Raw genomic sequence first — 20149 nt, 5'->3', positions numbered from 1 at the left:
GATATGATAACACCAAGTTAAAGAATTTGTAGAAGGCACACCATACGATTGTATGCTTTACTTTTCCAAAAGTTCAAACATTTTTCTCACACTTTATTTCAAAGAGTATGATTTCGATAATTGTCATTGGATTGTATGTAGATAACAAACTTCATCATTCGAAAATTTTTGTTTTCCTTATATTAGTCTATTACGCGATAATATGATGTCAAGGGAATCATACAGGAGAACAACATATTAAACTTAACAAGAAACTAAAAGGGCATCGAAAACCAAAATATCTGATTGAGAGTTCAGCTTGAATGTTCTCTAGTTTCCTTTAAGAAAATTTCTACAAATCTTCTCCCAGCATTTCCTATCAGCTGGTTCAGCTTTTTGTAATCTTAACTTTGCGTTTTCGGCAAAACCTCTCTGTAATTCTCAAGTTCCCAACAGTTTATCATAAAAAGCATTGCTACACTATGGATTATCGAGTTCAAAATTTAAGTAAAATAGATGATGATTATCTAAAACAAAACAAAACTTGCAGGGTGGGGTACCTCCATGGAGCCATTGTTGAGAAGATCGATTAGAATATTAAGCATCCCATTGGAGTACTCAGGATGACCTTGAATTCCCAGAATGTGATTTCCAATGGTGAAGATTTCAACCCACCCACGTTTTGTCTGAAAATGCAATCACCTCAGTACCCAAAGGAACCTGCCAAACTTCATCTTGATGGCATTCGTGGATGGAAAGGGAAGATGGGATTTCCTCCATCCCATCGAAAAATGTGCATGGAAACAAATCCTTGACTATCATCACCTTCCTTATCGTAACATCCCACCCACTGTGTATGCCTTCCCAATCTTTCCTACCGATGCCCTGCACAGAACCTGTAGAATCGGTATAATATATATTTATATACATCTCTCTCTCTCTCTCTCTCTCTGTATATAGAGTTTACGGCATATATCGGTATAATATATATTTATATAGAATCGGTATAATATATAGAATGTATAATATATATTTATATTCCTGGATCCACATTTTTCTACTTTTCAATAAATATCTAAACAAAAAAATCCTTATTGGCAAGGCTGGCTTAAGGCATACGCCATTAAAGCTTATGCTTAGGTCCCGCATTTTATTAGGTCCTAAAAATAAAATAAAATTTCTTATGCTTAGGTCCCCTATTTTATTGGGTTCTAAAAAAAAATTTCCTTATATATAATATATACACATATTTATTAAATAAAACATAATTATTAGTTTATTTTGGAAATATAAAATTTTTAATTTAAAAAGAATTCTAAATTATTTCTAATTGATTATTTATTATTTTGGTAAATTCTAATTGATCCTTTATTGTTATAATTATCTATAATTATTTTTATCTTTGGAAAAAAATACCAATGAAGTTCAATTAAACTCTTTATATTCTATAATTAATTAAATTTTAATGGTAAAAAAAAGAGAGAAAAACGTGTTAAACTTACATTGGTTATGCACCTTTTCTGATTTGTTTATGCCTTTATTTCTCAATGTACACACTTAGTTTCTTCTTTTCTCATTCACTTATCTTTTATATCTATTTGATCATAGTATCCAACCTAGCTATATAATTTATGATTTTAATCCAAAGGGTTTTAAAATAAAACATAAGCTTGTAAATTATTATTTATTTTAAAATTTATACTGTTTATCATCATAATTTTTTTAATTTTTTTTTACTTTCTATCAGTTCATAATTTTGGTTATTTATTAATTGTTCATGATGTTCATAAAAAAACTAAACTTTGTATTTCTTTAGTTTCTACTTTTTTTTTTTATATATTAATTTGAATAAAATGATTAGATTTATTTGAGACCTAAAAGTATAAAAGAAATTATAAATCCATAAAAAAAAGCTCTCGATATACTAGACTTTATAAACAAATTAAATTAATTTTTTTTTTCCCAATCCATGGATATATTAACTTTTTTTAGTGTAGTTTAATGGAAAGAAGTTTTTTAAAATTGAAATTGATAAATCTGATTTATGTTTAACTATCTGTCAATAAAATTAAACAATTTAGCAATCTTATCGATTGATAAAGATTTATTATCAAAGTTTGAATATAAAAATTTTAATTTGTTACTGTACATCTAAAAAAAAACCAAAAAATAAAATAAAAAATTAATTTAAAAAAAAAAATTCAATGAAGACTCTAAGTATTGTTTTTGCCTGGAGTCTCAAAAATGGTTGAGATGGCCCTGCTCAACTTAGAAGCCTCACTGGAGCTGTAACTCTCTCTCTCTTTCTCTCTCTTTATATATAATATATTAGTATAGAAAGAAGATGAAGTGCCTGGTGACCAAAACAAATGACAAGGAGTTTCTTGCTCATTGCATCCAAAGTATGCAACAAAAAGCAAAGCTTGACAATCCATGCGTCGTTGCCATAAGCATCATAAGGGCTGCCACCAATGACAAAGCCATCATAGTTAATCAAGTCGTTCATGTCCGGAAACTCCCCATCCACAACTCTAAACAAGTCCCACCTGTCACCTTCTTCCCCATAAGTTGCAACATAAAGATTGAACCAGCCTCCATACACTTTCTTCACATACTCAGAGTCAGAATCTCTTCGTGTTAGCAAAACTGCATATCTCCGCTGTTGTTCTCCTTTCATTTTCATCTCTTTTTGACCAACAGTGATTCCGATGCTTGAAGCTATATTGATTCTTTAGCTATATATGAATCTGCTGGAGGAGGATTTGCAATTATAATATCAACGTACAGCAAGCAAAATCAAAATTATTGGCCAAAAACTCCAAGTCAGACTCAGAAACATGGATTTTCCTTTTTAAGTATTTCCTTTAACAATGGTGATCCACAACTAAAAGAAAAGGATTCGAGAGCGTCTCTGACTGCATTAGATATAAATGCACCTGATGGGAATATGTTGAATGATGAATTCATGCTACAAATTTTGGACACCTAAGCAAACAACAAAGCTTGGTGATCATATATAAGATTACATGCAAGCTAACACTTATCTATACCAATTAGCTGCTAGCACCATTAATCTAATGACAAAGTGTTAAAGACACATGTCTATATGCATCAGCTTATTTATTTATATAAATATGCTGCATCTTTCTCATTTGTAATGTGTACTTGGAAAATAAAGCCAAGATGCCTTTAAAAAAAAAGTGTACTTGGAAAATACTGCCAAAATGCCATAAGAGAAGAAAAATAGGGGGCAAATAATGTCAAGAAACAATCATGTGAGGCAAACAAAGCGAAGAAGCAACCTACTGACGCAAACATAGCCAAAACACAATGTTAGACAGGAAAAAAGGAAAAACAAAAAAGATTATAGAGGCTATCAGCACTTGGTGCCGAGAGTCTCAAAGTTAAAAAGAAAAGAAAAGAAAAGAAAAGAAGCTGCACTTTATTTCTTTAATCATGTAACTGTAAATTATTTAATACAAATTAATTGTTTCTAAAAATTTTAGTTTTCCTATTTGATTTATTTTGGAGATAATCTATAAGTCTTATATATATATATATATATATATATAAAACTAGGTTTAAATCGGATCGTTAATATGGAATTTTTATACGTATAATTCTTAATAGAATTTAGTCTCCAAATTTTATATATTATTAAACATAGATATATTTGATCATTTTGAGATTTTAAATCTTCAATTTTGATATAATCTTAAAAATAATAATAAAATATTTAATATTATAACTGTTAGATTGTCGCCTATATATATATATATATATATGTATTTATCAATTTTTAATAATGACATCAAACCTCCCTTCAATCCTTGATGGAAATAAACATATTTTTCAGTAAATATGTAATATCCCATCCCGAAATACATTGGAATTTTCTCTAATTGACCGAAGTTGACCGGTTTGCTTGTCGTTGACCCAGGGGGTTAAATTTGACTTTTTGGTTTGGATAGAATTATAGGTTGACCGAAGCACCATTGCAAAGTATGCGTTGACCCGAGTGCGTAAACTAGTAGCACGTTAAAAACAAAGCTGCAATTTGAAAATTATGAGCAAGAAAAGTGGCGGTCCAAACTGTCCAAGGGTGCCAAGTTTGACTTTTTATTTTTGTAGAATTTTGTTTTGACTCTTATATGGTTGTAAAGTATTCGTTGATATGAGTCCATAAATTAGCAGCACACCTAATTTGGACATTTGGTTGAAAAGTTATGGACTTGTAAAATTTTTCTAATACAGTATTATTTTATATTATTTTATGCGTGTGTAAAACATGTGCATAGTGTGTGCCATGTGTCGACTCCCAAGCCACTTGGAAAATAGTGCCAACATAAGAGAACCGTACTTGAAAAATAATGCGAAGATGCCATGATTCTGCCAAACTAGTAAACTTGCAACACCAATTAGGCGACTTTACAAAAAAAAAAATGTCTATAAAAAAAGCCACGATACTAAAGATAAAGCGTCAGCTAAAATTCTAAAAATATACTACACTTAACAAAACATGCATCATTTAATAACAACAATAAATGATGCTTTTTTTGGGGCATCGTTTGTTCAATAAATAAAAATATTAGCCGAAATTTTTATAAACAAAGTGTCGATAAAGATGATTTATATTGGACGACACTTTTTTCATGAAAACGTTGGCTGTTATAATTTTATTTCATAATTTATACTTATTTTATTTAATTTCAGTAAAATGAAGAAAAATAACTATATTAAAGAAGCATATAATATATTTTTTATTTTATTTATGAATAAAAAATGTTAGGCGATGCCAAAAGTGTCAACTTTTGTATGTAATTTTGATATCCATGCATTTTATATTTTATTTACATGTATCAAAATATTAAATATATTAATTAGTAACATGAAACAAGATAATTAATATACCCATTCAATTTAATTTATTTGTTGTTAAATTTTAAATTAATTATTTTTAATTTATTAAAAGTAAGATAATATAATTATTTTAAATTTAAAAAAGAATAAGCAATGCTTTTAAGATACAAAGCGTCGTTTATGTATTTTTTTATTTTTTTTTGCAGCTATAATTAATGTTACGTTTATAATTTAAATTTAATTATTGCATTTTTTTTTTGGCAATTGTAACTTAATTATTTGTTAAATTAATAGAAGTTGAAATTTTTTTCTTAATTTCAAGGGATTAGGAGATGCTTTTACCATCAAAAGCATCGCCTATATATCTATTTTGGCGTTTGGAGCCTAAAATAGCTAGTAAATGGACAAAGACAACTTGTTTGGCAATCTAGTCAATTAGTTTGCTAATATGAAATTTTGACTTTTGTTTTAGGAAATAGTCTTTTATTTTATTTTTATTTTATTATTTGAAAGAAAAATTAATTTAGGAAAGTTGACATTTTATTATTTTGATTGTAAATTAATTAATTCCTATTTCAAAATTAAGGAAATTAATACAAAAATAATTTATGAAACTAGGAAAAATTCGGCACTTTCCTAATCTTTTCCCTATGCTGGCCGAATTTTCTTAATGTATTTAAGGTTTGATTTTTTGTAACTTTAGCATTTTAAAAGCTTATTTTTCAATGGAAAATGAGCTTAGATTGTTATTCAAAAATTATTTGTGAAAAGAATTCTCTTTGAACACCCAAAATATCGAATAGAGATTGAGTGTTTTAGTTTGACTTATTAATAAGACATTCGTACCCTATTGTGACGTCTTCATTATATACCAAAGTTTCTAATAACAAGTTGATTCAGACTAGTATAATATGGGGTTTAAGAGAAAATCGACATTGGTTCATATCATTTAGTATCATAGCCGAATTTTGTTTAGGTTTGATCTATTTTATTTGATTTGTTTATTTTTGAGATAATTTGTAATTTTAACATTAGGTTAAGGTTGTTTCCTACTCATACACATTTTGCATTAAAAAAAAAAAAATCTTCATAGATGAATTTGATTCTTTTGATAGCCAAAATTTTGTTTTCTAGTTTGTTGGTTGGTTTGCATATTAGGTCTTAGTAATTTGGTTTATTGTTGATCTTTCCTTGTTATTTTAATCTTAATTAGTTGCGATCATATATTCAAAAAAAAAAAAAAAAAAGAAAAAAAAAAAGGGAATTTGAAAGCATATTGCATAAACCTAAAATTTTTGCAATTTGTTCTTGCTTGGAAATTGGATGGGGTTTGATAATTTGTTGGCTTTAGAGCTGTGTTTTTATGGTGATTGTGCTACTAGAGATTATGTGATATTATTTTGTTGGTGATTTTTTTAAAAAAAAAAAACAAACAAAGAAGCAAAAAGCCGGTTTTGAGAATTTGAATTTGATTTGGATTTGGAGATTCAATTGTGATTGTTGAAGCTACTGTTTGTTCATTTCATATTGGTTGCTGGGTAATAGAATATTGTGTGCTAGATTAATTGGATTAAAATTGGTTAATGGATTTGAGACAAAGACCTAAATTCTGAGAACTACAACCAATAACTATTTTATAATTTATTTGAATTTTGTTCTTGTTAATTGTTTGAATCCTTCTCTAAATTTGGTCATTGAATTTTGGTCACTTGATATTCTGGTCTATTTCTTTGCCAAATCCAAAAACTGCCTTTTCTTTGTTTTTGGTTAGTAAAGTCGAGGTTTTATCAATTCATTCGGAAATTGCTTACTATTTATTTTTGTTTTATAGATAGGTTTAATTAGAACATACTTGTCATTTGATTGCTGTTTTGAGTGTGTTTTAATAGAACTTTGAGATAATTCTTTTAGTGGAAAAGCACAAGAAAGTGTGAGTTTAAAAGAGGTTTAAAAGCCGAAACTAATGTGCAAACACGAGTGCCAAGACCTTATTTGAGTGATACACGTGAGGGAGTGAATTTGGTGAAGTTTTCTTGTAATTTCACTAACGTGACAGATTCAAGAATAAGAAGAGGAGGAGACTCATTAAGAAATCTTGAAGACAAATCTGTGGGATTCAAAGAAGAGTCTAGAGCAATGGGAAATGGAGGAGAACCTACTAACATGTTGGCAGTTTTGGAACAACTACAAAGGATGAATGCTTGCTTTGATTAACTTGATCAAAGAATGGACAGATTTGAACATTCATAAGGAGGATCAAACCCAAGGCATGAACCCTATGGGGGCCATGGTCAAGGTGGAGGAGGCTGTGAACATTTTAGGGAATAATTTGAAGGAGGTAACTTTGGAGATAATCTTAAGGAGGAGTTCGAAGATATTTTTGCACTCTAAGGAAGACAAAATCGTGGAAGACAAGCCCGGGATGAGGATGATGACCTTGGAAATATTAAGATCAACATACCATCATTTTTATACAAAAGTGATATGGAGGCCTACCTAGAATGGGAAGAATGCATGGAGATAATTTTTGATTGCCATAACTCTTTTGAGGCAGAAAAGGTTAAGTTGGCCGCTTTAGAATTTGTACATTATGCACTACAACGGTGGAATAATGAGCAAGGTACCCGAAGGACAGTGAGGCAACAATGACACAATTTTTGGAGATGGAGATGAAGAGATGGCCAACCAAGTGGAATTACAACAATATGTAGAGTTAGAAGAGATGCTGCATGTTGCCATTAAAATTAAGAACCAACTCAAGATGAGGGGTAGTAGCTCATGGTTTGGAGGAGTTTCAAACATGGGAGGACTAGTTCAAGTGGTTGGAGAAGCAATCCTGCATTCAAATCAAAATAAAAACAAAGTGAGAAAAGCTCCAATCGGCCAAGGAGGGACATAAGAATTGATTTCATTCAAGCACCAAAATCCAAAGGTAAATCTGACCTTAAACAATCTAGAACCCATTATATTTTGTGTTTTAAGTGTCAGGGCCGAGGATATATTGCCAATCAGTCCAAATAGAAGAATTATGGTGTTGGAAGGCAATGGAGAGTTGGAATCTAAAAGTGAAGGACCCAAAGCTGAAATCGAATTTGTTGAAAAAGAAATTGAAGATGAAGAACAAGAGGAACCCGAGAACTCAAAAGCTTCAAAGGCCAAATGGAGCTTGGTGGCAAGAAGAGTATTGACCGTGTATAATGACGAAGATCAAGTGTAAAAGAAAAACATCCTCCATACTAGATGTGACATTCAAGGTAATATTTGTAGTATGATTGTTGGTAGTGGAAGTTGTGCCAATGTTATTAGTAATGTTGTGGTTGAGAAATTAGGTTTAACAACAATCAAATATCCTGAACCATATAGACTTCAACGGTTTAATGATAGTGGAGAGATGAAGGTAAATAAACAAATCAAGGTAAAGTTTAGCATTTATAAATATGTGGATGTGATTTTATGTGATATTATACCTATGCATGTTGGTCATATTTTGTTAGGAAGACCATGGCAATTTGATAAAGATACCATACATTATAGTTGAGAAAATTAAACTAGAGCAGTTGACACCTAAAGAAGTGTTTAGAGATAAAATAAAAATGCAACAAAGGAGGGAGGTCAAACGGCAAAAGGAGAAAACAAGCATGCCACCCACAGCTTCATCTATCAAATAAGAGAGCAAGGCCAAACCACACAACCAAGGTAAGTTCTCTAAACCCAAGATTAAACGAAAAAAGAGAAAGGAAGCTGAGAGTGAAAGAAAAAGTGAAAAAGCTGATAGTGTTAAAGGAAAAGACAAAACCAAGAGTGAGAAAGAGATTAGAGAGAAGAAAAAGAAATTTTTTTTATCTTATCCGAGGTGAGGTTAAAAAGCGATTTTTAGGTAATAAACTAATGCTGGTCATGATGTTTAAAGATGCTTATTTAAATCATCTAGCTAATTCTGAAGAGCTTGTATTGCCAAGTTCTATATCTTCTCTTTTACAGGAATTTGATGATATCTTTTCGGAGGGGATTCCTAATGGTTTACCACCTATTTGAGTGATTGAACATCAAATTGATTTTATTCTTGGAGCTGCAATTTCTAATAGGCTTGCTTATAGAAGTAATTCTGAGGAGACAAAGAAACTATAATGTCAGGTAAGATAATTGCTTGAAAAATGATACATTAGAGAAAGCGTGATCCCATGTGCTATCCCTATTTTATTAGTACCTAAGAAAGATGGTTCATGGCACATGTGTGTAGATTGTATGGCCATAAATAATATAACCATTAGGTGTAGGCATCCTATACCTAGATTAGATGATATGCTCGATGAATTATATGGTGCATGCATGTTTTCTAAAATTGATCTTAGGAGTGGTTATCATCAAATTAGAATGGAAGAAAGAGATGAATGGAAAACCACATTTAAAACTAAGTATGGATTCTATGAGTGGTTAGTAATACCTATTGGTTTATTTAATGCATCTATCACTTTCATGAGATTAATAAACCATGTTATGCATCCATTCATTGGAAATTTGTGGTAGTTTACTTTGATGATATTCTTGTTTATAGTAGAATTTAGATGATCATGTAGAACATCTTAGGTTAGTTCTAGAAGTACTTAGGAAAGAAATGTTATTTGCTAACATTAAAAAGTGTGATTTTTGCCAAAATGAGCTTTTATTTTTAGGATTTGTTATAAGTGTTATAGGAATTAAAGTTGACCAATCCAAGGTCAAAGCTATATAAAAGTGGCCGAAACCTACCTTCATCACCCAGGTAAGGAGTTTTCATGATTTGGCTAGTTTCTACAGGAGATTTGTCAAGGATTTTAGCACAGCTGTAGCACCTTTGACCGAGATTATCAAGAAGAATGTTGGATTCCAATGGGAGAAGGACAACAGAAGTTTTTTAATTTGTTAAAAGAAAAATTAACTGATGCTCCTTTATTGGTTTTACCAAATTTTTCTAAAACTTTTGAAATTGAATATGATGCATCAGGGGTAGGTATTGGAGCTGTATTGATGCAAGAAGGAAGACCTATAGCCTACTTTAGTGAGAAGTTGAATGGAATGGAATTGAAGTATCCAACCTATGACAAAGAGATGTATGCTTTGCTTCAAGCTTTAGAGACATGGCAACATATTTTAATGTTGAAGGAGTTTATGATTCACATGGATCACAAATTATTAAAGCACATCAAAGGCCAAGTGAAGCTTAACTGAAGGTATGGAAGATGGATTAAATTCATTGAGACTTTTCCTTATGTCATTCACTACAAGAAAGGTAAGGAAACATGGTTGCCAATGCATCATCCCGAAGGTATGTTTTGTTTTCTACCTTGGATGTTAGATTGCTTAGTCTTGAACAACTGAAAGAACTTTATGAGTATGTTAGTGACTTTGGTAAAATATTTAGAAACTGTACTAAGCATTGTTATAATAACTTTTACATCTTTGAGGGGTATTTGTCTTGGGAGTCAACTTTGTGTACCTAATTGTATCATTAGGGAATTGTTAATTAGGGAAGGTCATGGTGGGGGAGTGATGGGACATTTTGGTGTTGTAAAAACTCTATCCATATTGAAAGAACATTTTTATTGGTGGAATATGAGGAGATATATGGAGAGGACATGTGAAAGGTGTTTAAAGTGTTGGAAATCAAAGTCCAAATTGAAACTGCAAAACTTGTACATGCCATTGCCGATTATATCACATCCATGGGTTGATTTATTTATGGATTTTGGACTTGGTTTATCTAGGCCTAGGATGGGTAAGGACTCAATTTTTGTGGTTGTTGATAGGTTTTTTAAGATGGCACACTTTTTTGCAAGTAATAAAACTGATAATGCATCCTATGTAACTAACTTGTTCTTCAGGGAAGTAGTAAGACTTCATGGTATGCCTAAGATTATTGTTTCCGATAGGGATGCTAAGTTCTTAAGTTATTTTTGGAAAACATTGTGGGCTAAGTTAGGCACAAAAATTTTATTTTCTACTACTTGTCATCCACAAACTGATGGACAAACTTAAGTAGTGAATAGAACTTTGTCTGCATTGTTAAGAGTATTAATTAGTAGAACTTTGATAACTTAGGAGGAATGTTTTCCATATGTTAAGTTTGCTTATAATAGAACCATGCATTCAGCTACTCTCTCCATTTGACATTGTTTATGATTTTAATCCTTATTGTTTATGATTTTAATCCTTTAACTCCATTCGATTTGACACATTTTTCCTTTAAGTGAACGTACTAATCTAGATGGAAAACAAAAAGCTGAATTTGTTAAGCAGATTCATGAGAAGACAAAAGCAAACATTGAGAGAAGGACTGAACAATATGCCAAGATTGCTAACCAAGGCTGAATAAAGGTAGTGTTTGAACTGAGAGATTGGGTTTGGTTGCACTTAAGAAAGAAGAGGTTTCCGGAACCATGAAAGTCAAAGCTTATGCCTCGAGGAGATGAACATTTTCATGTTTTGGAGAGGGTTAATGAAAATGCCTACAAGCTTGACATAGCAGGTGAGTATAATGTGAGTGCTACCTTTGATGTTGCTGACTTATATCCATTTTCTACAGGTGATGATTTTGATTTGAGCGCAAATCCATTTCAAGAGGAGTGAAATGATGAGAATCCTCTTATACCCGTATAACCTACAACCCGCTAGGGTGCTGATCCTATGCAACTGAAGATGGGACCAATTACTAGGGCACAAGCTAGGAAATTTAAGGACAATTTGGTTAGTTTCATTCAAGATGTTATTGAATCTTAAGAAGGCATGATAATATACGAAGATTCAAAGTCCATACTATGCATCCAAGTTATGAAGGCAAAAATGGATCCAAGAAGCTGTTTTAGTGCATTTATGGACTTGGGGTAGTGGGGAACTAGTTTGTTAGCCTATGAATGTGATTGAGATCATCAAGAGGCCATGGAATCATGTCAAGGCATAAGCAAAAGCATCGATGTTCATCATTTGTGCACAAGCCTTCAATTTGGCCGAAAATCACCCTTTTGGCACTAGAAGGGTCCTTTCTTACATTCCAAGCAAGCTTTGCTTCGTCCAATCAATTGCAATGTATGGGAACCAATTCTAATCCTATTTGGCATCCTACATGGCATATTAGATCTGATTTGGAGCCTAAAATAGCTGGTGAACAGACAAAGACAACTTATTTGGCAATCTAGTCAACTAGTTTCATAATTTGAAATTTTTTTGTTTTAGGAAATAGTCTTTTATTTTTGTTTTTATTTTATTATTTGCTGGAAAATTTGATTTAGGAAGGTTTATATTTATTATTATGATTGTAAATTAATTAATTTCTATTTCAAAATTAAGGAATTTATTAATACAAAATTAGTTTAGGAAACTACGGAAAATTCAGCACTTTCCTAATCTTTTCTCTATGTTGATCGAATTTTCCTAATGTCTTTTTAGGGTTTGATTTTTTATAACTTTAGTCTATTTAAAGGCCTATTTTTCAAAATTATTTGTGAGAAAAATTCTGTTTATTCTCTTTGAACACCTAAAACATCGAATAGAAATCGACTGTTTTAGTTTGACTTATCAATAGGACATCTACAACCTATTATGGCGTCTTAGTCATATACCAGGATTTCTAATCACAAGTTGATTAGGGGTCAAGGTGACTATCAGAATCTGACCTTAATTTCGATCTGGACTAGTATAACACAGATTTAGGAATAAGTCGACCTAGGTTCATATCATGCACCATAAAGTTCTAGTGTTTTGTGTTATTATTATCATTGATTAGCATATGAATATATTTAACCATCTCACGAGAGCTAAGGTGAGAGATGATAGGTAGGTATTTTGTGATATAAGTATTAGCTGCTCTCCCATTAAGCCATAGGATGACAAATTATTAGTATCAATACCTTTAAGATGTCAAGATGTCCAATTGTAGGTATCTTTTCCTCCTCCCTTTTGTCAGGTGGTGCTTGGAATGCCAAATATTCACTTGGCAATACTTGATATATAATATGGTGCATCAAACATGATATTCTATGTACTTTAAATGTTTTTAAATAAATTTACTTAATTTATAGTTTTTTATTCGTTTATTTGTTTATTTATTTATTTACTTATTTATTTTAAGCATTTTAAATTATTTTATTATTATTTTCTTTATGATTCATTAATTTTATTTAAAGATTTTTTTTGGAACATTTATTTAAATAATATTTTACCTCATTTTATTTTCCGTAATGATATTTAAATAATTGGGGACACAAAAGTAATGAGTTTTGCAAAATGTTTTTAAATATGAGAACTATTAAAATGAGTGGATCAGTAAAGGTCTTAAGAGAAAATTTATTTTCTAATTGACCATTCTATTGTTTATTGCTTATTATTCATTATTATTATTGTTATTGTTTCTTTTATTATTGTTATTTTTACTATTTATTTTTATTATTATCATAATTAGTATTATGCCCCTAGGTCCAAGTAGCCAGCGAACTGATTATATGAGTTATGTGACCCATTTGACTGTATTCCTTCATTGCTTTACCAAGTTCTTTTTTTTTTTAATTTCTTTAATTTGTTACTATTTTATTATTCCTCTATTTTTAATATTTATGTTTCTAAATGCTCTTAAAATACTCTGATCCTAATTGTGGACATGAGGATCTGTATAAGTTATTTATCTATTTTATGCTGTTTTCTTTATGGAGTGCTACAAATTTGTGAAAATTGTAGTAAATGATTAATGAGATGGTTGTATATTTAGGAGTGTTTTTTTTGTAGAAAATTTAAAAAAAATCCTTATTGCCAGGGAGATGTTGTATGATTTTCTATACAATCTCCGATAGGGTTTCCTCTAGTTGAATTCTACTTAAAATTTTAGTGGGAAACTCCCTGAAAAGGGTCCTGGCATATATATATACTCAATAATGCTAGAGAGGTGCGAAAAAGTCTACCTAGATATTTATCTCGAGATAAGATGTTTTTTTTTTAGCAGCCTTATACCTGCAAGAACTAAATTATCCATATTTAGGTTATCTTGATTTTTCAACTAATAAAATAATAACATGTCACCTTGACACATCTTAGTAAACATCGAGGTAGGCTTCTTGATATATCTACCAATGCTTTTATTAAAAACCAAAAATATTTGGTAAATCTTGGATTTAAGATATCAAGGTAAGAGGAGGGAATGAGAAGAATCGTTATAAATGATTAATAAAGGAAAAAAATAAAAAAATAAAAACCAAAAACTTTTGCTTAATTTGGGTAGTGCTATAGGCAGAGTGTTTTAATAACCTAATTACCAAATTTTGTGGCAAAGTGTTTTAACAACCTAACTACCAAACTTTTATGGTAAACGTATTCGTGACTATTTTATTTGTTGGAAAACCAACTATGATCTAAATATAAATAAATGAATTCTTATTAGCTTAAACTGAGAGTCAATATATGCTAATATTTTTTTTTTAAAAAAAGGCTAATAAGACAACGACATATTATTTTATCACATTACTTGATATTTAAGTTGGTAAAATAATTAATGCTTCTAGGATTCTTTGCATAATTTTGCCTAGCTAGCTCAAATAATAAAATATACTTAATTTCTTGTTGTTATAATGCAATGCGCATATTAGATTTGGGAATATTATATTTGGATCCTTAAAATTTGTATTCATTACAATTTAATTCTTTATGTTTTGAAAATTACAACTTACACTTTTAAAATGATGTAAATAATATTATTTTAAAAGATATGAATGAAAAATAGAAAAAAAAAAATAACTTTTTATAAACTTAAAAAAAAATTGATGATATTTTTAAAACTAAATAAATTATTTTTAAATAAAAAAAAGGATGAAATTAATCCCTTAAATTCTAGCTTTCACATCAAAATTTCCCAGCACCAACGTAGTGGGAGAGACTATTTACCCCCCCCAAAAAAAAAATAATAATAATAATAAAAGAAAAGAAAAAAGTGTAGTAAGGCTTTTCACTTTTTTATTTTTTATTTTTTTGTGAAGGAAACTTTCAAGGCTCTCTGTTCTTAATATTGGCGTGAAAGTGGACAAATAACGTTATCGGTATCCTTTTCTTTCCCATTGGAATCGATTGTGATGCTTCACGGGGTTTTTCCTTCCTCTATTTTATTTATTTATTTATTCCTGCTGAATATGCTACACCTGGCGCCTTGTCACTGAACAAACACAACAATGCCAATCCCCTAGTCCCCATCACAAAACCAATTCCTTTTTAATTTCATCTCTCTGCGAGATGCGCACAGCATCTGGAATTCCACAAAATTAGTAGATAAACATTAAATTTTGATCGAAACAAGATGACTATGGCCTACCTACTGTTATACACCGTCACATTGGGTTGGAGCAAAGCTGATGCGCCATACATACAAATATAGGAATTTATAATATATATATATATATATATTTTAAATTATCAATCAGGGATTCCTTTTAGTTTATTGTGCTTATGTGGTTTTTATATATCTATAATTTAATATATATAATTTTTTTGTTTTTTTTGGTGGGGAGCTTGCCGAAGTTGTAGTGGGGAACATATATCCCACAAATTTTGATAGGATAATTTTTTTTTATTTTTTTGACATCCCATCAAAATTGATAAAATGAGTTTGTCACCAAAGAGGAGGGCTAGGTTGGGTTGCACGGTTACTTATATATATGTCTATTCTAAATTCTATTTAAAAAAAAAAAAAATGGTAAAAAGAAGACTGGGAATATAAAGTCAAAGAGAAGAAATAGAGACATCATCATTTAAACACTGCCGGAGCCATCGCGGGCTCACTAGCTAAATATTCATTTTACATTGATTTCTTGCGAGTTGCAACCACTGCTAAATTGAATGGAATGTCCTTTATCATGTTCTAGATCTAGATGCCTTCGGATAAGAGGTTTTATAATGTTACAGTTGTCCTTGGAGCAGTCTAGGTGCCAAAGCAGTTATTATTTAAACAAAAATTTTAAGTTTGAATTTCATAGTTTAGTGGCAAAAGTTATTATTATTATTATTATTATTTTATAAAAATTTCATATACAAACCGCAACCGCGTGCATTTCAAAATAATAATAATAATAATAATAATAAAAGGTGCAATTTACATTTAGAAAATTAAAATAATATACGTAGAAAATAAAAAATTCTCAGATCCCAAAATATTAAGGACCTGGTCTGTATAGTTTTACAAATCATCTTTTCATATTACAAATTAAAAAATGACAACAAATGTGTTTCATTGCTTTAGTTGAAGTTTAGAATTTGAAAAAGTTGAAAACATTTTCTAAACTATTAATAAATTTAGAAAATGTTTTAGATATATAAATTTAAAAAATTTTGAAAACAAATATATAATAGGATATAGATAATGTTTATTATTTTAAATAAAAATAATTACTTTATAAGAAAGACCCTATATTTAATTTATATCAGACATAAACATAAATAATGATTACTATTTTCAAAAATAAATATTTTCTATACTATATATATATATATATATATATGACATTTACCATTTACAAAATTTAATTTTATCATTTTCATTAGGCCTGATAAAATCTCATAAATATAATAACATGACACAAATCTTCAATATGATTTGCGGGTTCTAGTTGATGATATTGTGTAAGATTCATATCAGTGTTATTTTATAAATCCAATAACTAAACAAGTCTTAATTGGTGGAATATGATAATATATAATAAATCCATTAAGAAGAGATGTTTTTGTAATTATGCAAGTTTTATTATATTAAAAGTATTTAATTTATTTTTTAAAAATAATTTTGATTTATTTTTCAATTTAATTTTCTTAAAATCTACAAATCCAACAAGTATATTTTCAAGATTTTAAAAATGAATATCATTTTACATTTGAAACCTTAGTTACATTTTAATTTTTAAATTTGTTTATATTCTTAGCTAGTTAATAGTTTAGATAACCAAGTAGATAATAATTTAATGAATTGGTTTATGTTTATCTGTTCCATACAAAAAGCTTAACGAGTCATGTTTATGTTTACTAAATTCAATTTGAACACAATACAATGTGATACAAACATGATTCAACAATACCCTTTGCTAGATATAATTTTCATTCTCATAAAATATTTTCGAATGTATTACCAAATATGTTTTTAAATTCTAAAAATACAAAATCGAATTTACCTTTTTCATTTTATAAAATTGATTTATAAAAATTGTTTTTCAAAATGTTAACAAACGGGCATTAAAATTCCTCCCATGTCTATCCTGTATTTAGGGAAATTCCCTTTAAACCCTTGGACATGATTTAATATGTTAAGTTTCTTTTTAAAACCTACTTGATCTTCCTACCACATGAGTACTTTCCTCCTCTTCACACTCAAAACCCAACCCATAAATTCCACTCTTTCTTTAATCTCTTTGACTTTTATGAAGATATGAAATGAAGAGCACACCTAAAAAAAGGTGAAGAGAAAGAAAATTGCAAAATAATAATAATAATAATAAATAAATAAAAACCCTAACGGCAATGAAAAATGTTGAAAAATTGAGAAACCATTGAAGAAATCCCAATACCACCCTTATGGAACAAACCAGCAAAATGAACATTGGTGGTGAAGAAAAAACAAGGTGAAAAATCCAAGGAAGCACCTTAAAAAATTTAGTACCACCCACTGCAAAACAAATTTAGCACCATTGGTCACCATGAAGGAAATAAACCAAAAATGTTAAAAGTTCTTTGAAATTATGATTTTGTTTGATAAAAATGCATACTAGACTAGGGTTAGGGCATGATTATGTTTATATTTCGTGAAAATGTTTTAAACTTTGTTCTTGACCTTGGATCTAGATCCCTACTCCAGTAAGCTAGGACATAATGTCACATTATGGTGTAATTATTTTATATCTTGATTGTAGGTTAAGATTTCAACATTAAAAGTCATGAAACTTAAAACATACAATAAGTTTCACTATCTTGACCACCAATATAAATTAGTGTACATGTATTAAATCTTAATATGAAAAACCCAATCCACCCGTTACAATTACACATTCAATGGAAAGGACGGGTGGTGATACAAACTTAGAGTGACCTGCCTCTAAACCCGTAACAAAGATTGAATTAGGACCATCTAATTACAAGTTGTCAATTGAATACCTCAACCTGTTACCTATATTTGAGGTAAGAACCTTGGTATAGTGAAGACGCCACAGTAGGGTGAGTAATAACCTATTGATAAGTTAAATTTGAACTCCACAAACAAAGCTTGAAAAAGTTCGATATAGTTCTTAGAGAACCAAGAGAATCACTCTCACTTTGAATCAAAATTATAATCTTTTCTTTATTCATGACTTATATGCCTTTAAATAGGCAAAATAAATTACAAAACTTTCCTAAATTTGCTAAAAGTAAAAGTGGAATAATAATGGATGAAAATTAGGTTTAGGAAACCGAATTTTGATAGGTTTAGGAAACCTAATGTCTTTGCTCATGCTCGGGTTATGGGTACTGTAAACATTTGAAGTGGATCTGGGCGCCATCTTGAAAGGCTCTTGGTCATGTCCTCATCATTCCCTTCCTTTTGAAAAGGATTTGTCCTCAAATCGTCACCTGCATAAAAAGGAGATAAATTAGCGACATTAAAAGTAGCACTTACATTATACTCACCTGGAAGATCTAATTTTTAAGCCTTGTCATTAAGTCTCTCCAATACTTAGAAGGGACTATCTCCACATGGCATGAGTTTAGACTTTCGTTGTGCCGGAAACCTTTCCTTTCTCAAATGCAACCAAACCCAATCTCTAGGCTCAAAAACAACTTGTTGGTGCCCTTTGTTTGCTTGGTTCATGTATTGTTCGGTTCTCCTCTCAATGTTAGCTTTGGCCTTCTCATGTAGTTGCCTAACAAAATCAGCTTTCTTTTTCCCATCTAAATTAGCACACTTACTCAAAGGTAAAGGTGTTAAATCCAATGGAGTTAAAGGATTAAAACCATATACAATTTCAAAAGGTGAAAATTTAGTGGCTGAATGTACAGATCTATTGTAAGCAAATTCAACATGAGGTAAACATTCTTCCCAAGTTTTGATATTCTTACTTATCAATGCACGCAACAAAGTAGACAAAGTTTTATTTACTACCTTTGTTTGTCCGTCAGTTTGTGGATGACAAGTAGTAAAAAACAACAATTTAGTACCCAACTTAGCCCACAATGTTTTCCAAAAGTAACTTAAGAATTTTGCATCTCTATCACACACTATTGTTCTAGGCATTTCACGCAACCTAACAATTTCTTTAAAGAACAAATCAGCAATATGAGATGCATCATCGATTTTATGACATGCAAAAAAATGTGCCATTTTAGAAAACCTATCCACAACCACAAAAATCGAATCCCTACCTTTCCTTGTTCTATGCAACCCTAAAACAAAGTCCATAGAAATATCTATCCAAGGGTGGTTAGGTATAGGAAGTGGCATGTAAAAGCAATGTGGTTGCAGCTGTGATTTAAATTGCTTACATTTAATGCATCTATCACAAATTCTTTCTACATCTCTTTTCATATGTGGCCAATAAAAATGCTCTTGTAGAACAGCTAAGGTTTTAGCTATTCCAAAGTGTCCCATTAATCCCCCACCATGAGATTCTCTAACAAGTAAATCATGTAAAGAACAACTTGGCACACAAAGTTTATTTTCCCTAAACAAGAATCCTTCAAATCTACAAAACTTTCCCTTAGCATGCCTTTCACAAAGTTTGTAAATTTCACCAAAGTCATGATCTAAAGCATATAATTCTTTAATTTGTTCAAAACCAAGTAATTTAGCATCCAAAGTAGAAAGTAGTACATACCTGCGGGATAATGCTTGTAACGAATAACATGGGAAAATGTTTTAATAAATTCCATCCACTTGCCATGGCGCCTATTAGGCTTTCCTTGTCCCTTTATGTGCTTCAAAGACTCATGATTTGTATGAATCACAAACTCTTTAGGCCATAAGTAGTGCTGCCATGTCTCCAATGCTCTAACCAATGCATATAGCTCTTTATCATAAGTTGGATAGTTTAAGGCGGCCCCACTTAGCTTTTCACTGAAATAAACAATTGGTTTTCCCTCCTGCATCAAAACAGCACCTATACCTATTCCTGATGCATCACATTCAATCTCAAAAGTTTTGGAAAAGTTAGGCAACACCAATAAAGGAGCATTTGTTAGTTTTTCTTTTAACAAATTAAAAGACCATTCTTGAGCTTCTCCCTATTGAAAACCTACACTCTTCTTAATAACCTCTATCAAAGGTGCAGCAATAGTACTAAAATCT

General features: G+C 30.4%; 1 pseudogene; it reads right to left on the bottom strand.

Annotated features, from left to right (window-relative positions):
• Nucleotides 1-261: 261 nt before the first annotated feature.
• On the bottom strand, nt 262-2656 carry LOC107426078 (gamma-glutamyl peptidase 3-like; annotated as a pseudogene).
• Nucleotides 2657-20149: the final 17493 nt, after the last annotated feature.

Source organism: Ziziphus jujuba, chromosome 1, assembly GCF_031755915.1.
Source record: "Ziziphus jujuba cultivar Dongzao chromosome 1, ASM3175591v1".
Classification (NCBI taxonomy): Eukaryota; Viridiplantae; Streptophyta; class Magnoliopsida; order Rosales; family Rhamnaceae; genus Ziziphus; species Ziziphus jujuba.
This window is presented reverse-complemented; position numbering and strand designations above follow the sequence as displayed.